Below are 8,217 nucleotides of genomic sequence, written 5' to 3' on the forward strand. Positions count from 1 at the left end.
GCTAACCATCATCTGAGTCTGTTGGAAAAATGGTACTGATAGACTTGCTTGATGCAAGGTTGCCACAAACCTTCAATTTATAAAAAGCACAATATCTGCAAAGTGCAATATCTGCAAAGCTCAATAAAACATGGTATGCCTATATTTGTCTTCCTGTTCATTCTTCTCTACAGGGTTGCGACAAACCCCAGTGCTGTATAGCAGTAACTGACTTGTTCACCAAAGGAAATTACAGGTATTTTCATATCATATTTCAATACTTGTCGATATTTAAAAATATTGTTTACAGACATCCCTACATTAAAAGTATAACAGTTACAGATCTGTCTCTAGGTCTTACGTGAAATGCAAATATATTTACTTCTTTTATTAAGACAAATTTAAAAATTTTTAATAGCCATATTCCAGTTTCTTTTGAAATTTTCCATGCTTTGTTGTATGCAATAAAAAACATTATTTTGAGAAGGGTCTATGACACAAAAACTAGCAAGGCGCAGTGGCCATGAAGTGAATTATGCATGAAAGACAGTCAGCAGGATGAAAGGCTGGGGATAAAAGTATATTAAGTTTGGGTTGGTTGGGTAAGGCTTTAAAAACCATGGAGAGGATCCATGAGTTTTGGTGGATTAGTTATCTAAGAAATGTAGTTGTCAGCTTCAGTTCTGGCTGAACAGCTACATTAGGGCTTCTCTTTAGTATGAATAAAAATTACATGGCAAGCTTATGAAAACACAGATTTCTGGGTCTCACGTGCAGAGATTCTAATTCAGTAGCTCTGAGATTGGGACCCCAAATCTGCATTTTTAATAAAGTGACGTCAACACAGCCTGTCCACACAGACTGCACTTTGATTATTACCACTGATGTACTTAATGAAACACACAGAAAAATCAAGTTCAGAGACAGCTATACATTGTGTTAATGCTTGCCTGCATTTCTTATAATGGTCAAGTATAAAATGGGAAAGAAAAAATTCCCATGACTAAGTAAGTATGTGAAAAACTTAGAAGAGTAAAGTCAGATTTATGCTAAAACTGTATCATCCTAAAGTGCATGGTCACTCTTCAGGAGGACATAGCATGAGATGTGTCCTAAGCTTATGTAGCCAAAAGAAAATCCTTTGTCTTTAGTTGTACTGAACTAATGGTCCAAAGGACACATTTTGAATGAAGCTAGTCTACGATAACTTTGGAAGAACTCCTCCAGGAAGCGAATAACAGAGATGGTTAAAAGCAGGCTTTCAAAAAAAGACTTTTGCTTGGAAGCCTTTGCCCACAGGTCCTGAGTAGTTCAACCAACATCATAAGATTCAATTGAAGACAGTTTCTGGAAGTTTAATTACTTTATTTCACCTAAATTACTGATTTTCCTGAATTCCAGCTTAGAATTATTTTTCCTGGTAAGACCTGAGAGGGGAGGACAGATCTCAACACTCAGCTACCCCATGATGATCTAAAGCATCCAAGAAAGATGGGTAGCTCTGTCATTCCTGCCTTTCTCCTAAATACACGGGGCACTTTTTCCTAAGCACACACATGTGTGCTAGGCATGTAAACACACCCTACACTGACATGTATACACACACGGGCATCGAATCTTCAATCCATTATTTCTTCACATAATTTTTACTTTGAGGACTGTTCAAGATTGGCCAGCTAACATTTTTCCATGAGGATATGACATGTCTTAGGGATTTCAATGGTTATTTTTTTTATACCACTGATTTTTCTATGTGTGTGAGCTTATTCTTTTTTTCTGATATTTAAAAAATTTTTAAATTAAAGTTGACATACAATATTATATTAGTTTCAGCTATCCAACAGAGTGATTAGACATCTACATATATAACATACAAAGTGATCAGTTTGATATTATTTTTACTGTTCAAGGGGGAAAGAATACAGGATTGAGCCTCCCACTGGGCAATCAAAATGGAGCATATGCCTGTGTTCACTGAGTTCATAAAAGGGACAAAGAATGAGAATATCCACTCAAACTTCTATGTCAATTTTTCAGACAGGCAAGAAGAACAACTGGGTCTCCATAGCATTTAGTGCCTTGAAGCTTGGCCTTTGGCTGCGTTCCTTTTGAAGTGTGCTTCTCCAGTCATGCCAAGTCTCAGCTCCTGCACAGGACTAGAAATTTGGATGACATTACCATCCTTTCCTTCAAATAAAAAAAGACCTTCTTCCTCAAGACCTAAAAATACTCCTCAGCTTTGGAGGACAGCCTTGTTTTCATCAACGCCTGCCACTGCACCAGTTGCTTTGATGGGACAAGCCAACAGCTCAAAGAAGAAGCCGTTTTGAGGAAGCTGATCCACATTTGGGTCTCCTTGAAATGTCCAGCTCACAGAAATAGCAAAAATATTTCCTTGTTCAACCATGGAAATCCCATTCCCACCTCCAACTCACGCTCCTTTTTTTTTTTTTTTTTTTTTTTTTGAGATGGGGGATAATCTTGGTAGGACCAAATAAAAAGTATTTTGATTGAATTTTTATTCTTGCAGCTAAGATAAAGAAAACAGAATACTTTTTCTACCGTAAGAAATTGACTTTACAAATTTCATCACAATCAAATCAAATAAAATTTTCTCAGACAAATGTGAGGTAGATTTTATTTTAAACCGAGTGTGAGATATTTTAATGCTCAGTGGTATAGCATTCTAAATTCAGGGCAGTGTTGCTTTGGTTAATGGCCCCGTATTCAAAGGCCTAAACATTCATTTTATTCAAGTCAAACTTGTGTCTAGCATTCAAGGTCCTTTTTCTGTCACATGCTATGAGTGGGCATGGGAGGACAGCGTAGGAGCTGAGTGGAAGTCATAGCTCTTTCCACCTTCAAGAAGCATCAGTGGGAGGAAGGATTATGGTCAAGGAAGAAGGCAAAGGGTTGGATGCCCCAACAGTATGATTGAATGTGGTCAAAGGAGAAAGAGATCAAGGGCAGAAGAGAAGTCCAACAGTGGGGAGGCCATTGTGGCAAGTGTGGGCGTGGGAGATAGAAAACCAATCAGAGTGCAGAACTGAATGAAAAATAAGGACACCAGGAGGTCAGTGGCCTAGGGATAAAGGCAAAAAGCTCCTGCAACAGGTGCTCTGGTCAGCCTCATTTGCAGTTTTAGGGATAGAACATTTCATTCTTAATTAGTTACTGACTCATTAGAAAGAGCTTCTGATACATCTGGTCTCAATCTGTCTCCCTAGACTTCTCCCTAACACATATGTTCGATTCTGATCAGACAAGACAACTCTCTTTTCTTCCTTAAACAGATTTCAAACTTCCCTCTTCCCATCTTTTTTTTTTCTTTCTGTTTTCCATTTCTTGCACCTAGGACTTCTTTCTTCCTGGATCTCCACCTGTCAATCCTACCCATTCCTTTATGGATCAACTCAGATGTCATTTCTGTGAAGACTTTCCAGATTCCTCAACCAGATATCATCTCCTCATTAAAGAAATTTACATGTACTCTTACAGTCAGTGTGCTAATTTTGAGGTAATTTAGAGAACAGGGTAGCAAAATGTTAAGAGGGAACTGCTACTCCATCCCATCTCCTCTGGAGCTCTTCACTTAAAATGTGCTGCATTCTGGAATAACCTTTGGTACATTTATAATGGTATATTATCTTATCTTCCCCTACAATAGTGGGAGATGTCTGGTCAAGACTAGCAGTTTGATGGACTAACTTATTAACAGTCAACCTAAAGGAGTTAGAGCAATTCTGGAATGAACACAGTCAAAGTTACATCTAGTAGGCACTAAAGCAATGGGAAGTAGAGCAGGAAATCTACATTGGTGTTCCACTCCGATTTGGCAAACCATTTCACACCCCTCTAAATCATGGTTTCTTCAAATACAAAAGGAGGAGTATTTATCTGTTCTATTCATAACCCAGAGCTTTTGAAAGAAAAAGTGAGATAATGCCCATAGATATTTACAGGCTATAAAGTGCTATGTATATAGTGGAATTTTTAAAATAATGTTTATTTATTCTTCAGTTGCTCAACTAACATGTATTGGTGCCTACTATTTAATAAGCAGGATAACAGAGGCCATGTACAGCAGATCCTCAAATATCGTCATTTCGTTCAATGTTGTTTCGTTATAATGTTGACGAGATGCTGTAAGAACTCAACTCTTATTTATGTCAATTAGCCTGTGGTAAAATTGGTTTTGGTACACATTGTTTTGCTTAAAGTAACAGAACCTATCAACGATGTTAAGTGAGGACTTACTGTACATACTGATTATACTTCTTAATTGCATAATCAAATTAAACTGATACAACTCGGTAATTGAATATTGAGATGTGCAGAAGTAAATGCATTATTCTCTACATCCACCATTAAGAAATAATTTCTCTTGACTTTCATTCTTTTGTTGCTCTTTTTCCAAACTTCTAGAATATCTATGTCCCTATATTACCTTCAAGTTAGGAAAACAAAGAACTTTGGTTTCGTCTTCAGGTAGTTTTGCTTCTCCCAAATTTCTCCAGGAAGAGTCACTAAACTCCTTTACCGGCACACAGATTATATGCTTTGTGCTGGTAGAACTGCTGGATGTTAGGCACCATGGATGGTCCATCTTCCTCCTTCCTAAGTGTTTAATAGGATGTTTTATGTATAAGAAACCTTTGGATTCTTGTATTTTTGTACAGCACAGTTCCAGCAACTTCCTGAACAATTCTACCCATGAGTGCTCACAGATACAATCTTCTCTCCCCGTATCTATTTCAAATTAGGACTAAATAATATATTTATTATTTGAAAGCTCAATCTGCAACTACTAAAAATAGCCACGTGATATCTGACCAAACCAAATTTTAAATGGCTTTTGAAATATCCTCATCATCTCTTTCAATAACTTTATTATGAGCATTCCCAGAGACCTCTTGCTAGCCATTTTATCTTTATAAAGAAAATTCTCAGGAAATGTCTATGACTGGACATTTAGAGGTATAGATTTCTACTGATGGGAATTCATACATGTGAGTTACTGTTGCAAAGTACCATGGTTAGACCAGGAAACCAACACGTTTCTAGAAGATGACATCAAAACCCATAGTTTTCAATATGCAGATTGATGGACTTGGCATCCAGTCTATGGAAAAAGAGAGCAGTGCCCACTGGAAAACTTACATCTTAGATCTCTATATCTAGGGCTTAATCTCTCTTCTCTTTAATTCTGTGGTCATTCTTCTTTCAATTCCACCTGCTCTTTTTTTCTTTCATTTTTAGAGTGATCCACTTTTGACAAATCATCACTTTTAATTTTTAAAGCAGTAATACACACACCAGGCACACAATTCAAAAGGTACAAAAGGGTATAATATAAAATGTCCATCTCCCTTCTACCCTGTTACCTACTAAACATTCATTTCCCCTCTCTTGAGATCACCAGTTAACCAATTTCTTGAGCACCATTTGTTTTTCAGTCCACCACCAACTCCCTCAACCAGGCTTTCATTTCTTCATGCCTGTCTTAATGTAATAGCTTACACTTGTTTGTCTCTTTCCAAGCCAAACTGCCCTTCCTCTATCAAATAGCATAACTGCACAAAAATGCCTGGGTAAGACCTGATCTGAATTTTAATATTCATAAGACATATAAATGATATGAACGAGAGGATGCCATTCCACAGTGGGGAGCTCACTGAAGATCCTGGCACATAGGAATTCTCTGTAAATGTTCACTGGGTGATTAAAATGATCAATGAAATAAGTATGTCATGTTATAGGAATGAGAAAGGAAACTACTTCACTGCAACAGAGAGTTCAGAATAATGAAGAAACAAAAACTCATAGACATAGACAATAGTTTAGTGGTTACCAGAGGGTAAGGGGGAAGAAGGGTGGAAGATGAGGGTAAGGGGGATCAAATATATGGTGATGGAAGGAGAACTGACTCTGGGTGGTGAACACACAATGTGATATATAGATGATGTAATACAGAATTGTACACCTGAAATCTATGTAACTTTAATGACCATTGTCACCCTAATAAACTTAAAAGAAAAGAAGTAACAAAAGATGGGGTGCTATAGTAATGACAACTGTAAATATCTATTGAATTAATAGTGAGTGTCAGATACTGTTCTAAGTTTCCAAGCCTTCTATTATTTTATTTACTCCTCAAAAGCCTTTATTAGCTATCACTTCATTTTCCATTTTCTAGGTCAGAAAACAGAATCTTGGGAAGGTTTAGTAAATTTCCAAGGATACTCAGCTGATGTGTAGTCAAAAGTCACATCCAGGATCCAATTTCAGTTGTCAGTGACAAGAATGATTAAGATAAAGAAATCTGGAGCATCTGGAATTTGTAAAGTAGAATCTGGAAGACATTTTCTATATGTTCACATCAATTTAGGGGTTGATGAGGATCAAATGGATGCAAAAATATGGCTCCTTTCCTGCAAAGAACTTGTGCACTGTGTATTTGTAAACCTGATATGACATTGTTTTGAAGGTGACCTGAGCTACTTCATTAGTGCTCTCTTGGTTTCTCAGTTGGATTATAACCTCCTGAAGACAGGATCAGTGGCTACTGTTCCCTTTGAACCTTCTTGCCAGCACAGACCAGTATTTACTCTTGAATTCCCTCTATTTCTGACTTGTCACTAGACCTAAATGTGACAGATGTCCCAAGGGGTAGGCAATGGAAAATAGAAAGCCTCTGACTCATTAGAGCAGTGGTCAAAATAATAGTGACATCAAAAAAAATACCCAAAGTGAATGCATATCTCTGCCTTGTTTGCAGACTGGAAAAGCAAATTATACTGACTGACGTATTCCTTAAGTCCTAATTCTCGAATAATATTTACCTATCACAAGTCATGAGCCAAGTGGCATAGGGAACAATTAAGGTGTAAATCTCAACCACTGGGGCTTTGCTTTTTCTTCTTTACATTAAAAAAATAATATATTAGAAGTTTTTACTTATACATATGGTGTTCACTGACAGAGTTTACAAACTGAGAAAGAAGTATATGTAATCATAAGATAACTTAAAAGTGATGGGCATTTTGTAAAGATCAAGAAACATAAATATTTAATAAAATATAAAGACAATGCCCATGGGCAGCGGGAATGGAACAAGAGAACATAAAAAGTATTGGTTTGGGTGCTAAAAATGGCTGCTTAGTATAGGGAAACAGAATCACAACTCACCTTAAGGCAAAGCTACCCAGCCAGTGTGTCTTGGCATCAAACAGTTTACAGATGTGCGATGGAATGCTGCTCTTTTCTGTCATGGGGTGGCTGGATGGGCAGGGGATGCCAGAGCCTTAGGAGGTGGTCTCCATCTTTGAGAAGCCTAACCAGGCGTTTCTCAGAGGGTGGTCTGAGCTGAATTAGAGTTTGACAGTGTCCCCTAGAATCCCCAAAGAAGGCTGGAAAAACGGTGGCATTTACCATGTGCTGAGTGGAACCAGGGAGGGCATTTACTTCAGCAGCCAGCTGACCGTGTGATGCTACCAGCTGTAGGCAAGAGATTCCTAGAGCTGCTGGGAGGACTGGTGTTTCAGGATGCCTAGAATAGGGCATGCAGCCAGAGGGCAGCCAGTCAGTGTAGGGGTTCTGGAAGGCCAAGTAGCAAGTTCTGGTGGAGGCAGTTCAGAAAGGGAATTTCAAATCTTGGACTTTGAATATATCAGGCACTTCTGTGTATTTGTGGTGGATGTGCCCTTTTAGTGGTGACCAAACTAGCAATGGGGTGACTCTATCTTATGGACTTTTTGAAGATTAGCAAGTTCACCATCTTTTGAAATACTTAACATGTTTTCTTATGGCAGAATAGTATTCCATTATGTATATATACCACATATTTTTTATCCAATCATCTATCAAAAGACACTTTGGTTGTTTCCATGTCTTGGCCACCGTAAATAAAGCTGCAATGACCATCGGAGTACATGAAATAGTGGCATTTGCGACAACATGGATGGATCTTGAGATTATTATGCTAAGTGAAATAAGTCAGAGAGAAAAAGCCAAGAACCATATGATTTCACTGATATGTGGTAAATAAAACTGAAAGCAACAAAGGAACAACACAAACAAACAAAGAAACAAAAACTCATAGACCTAGACAATAGTTTAGTGGTTGTCAGAGGGGAGGGGGATGGGGGATGGTAGATGAGGGGTAAACAGGATCAAATATATGGTTATGGAAGGAGAACTGACTCTGGGTGGTGAACACGCAATGTGATATATAGATGA

This window comes from Rhinolophus hipposideros, assembly GCF_964194185.1.
Source record: "Rhinolophus hipposideros genome assembly, chromosome: 20".
NCBI classification, from domain to species: domain Eukaryota; kingdom Metazoa; phylum Chordata; class Mammalia; order Chiroptera; family Rhinolophidae; genus Rhinolophus; species Rhinolophus hipposideros.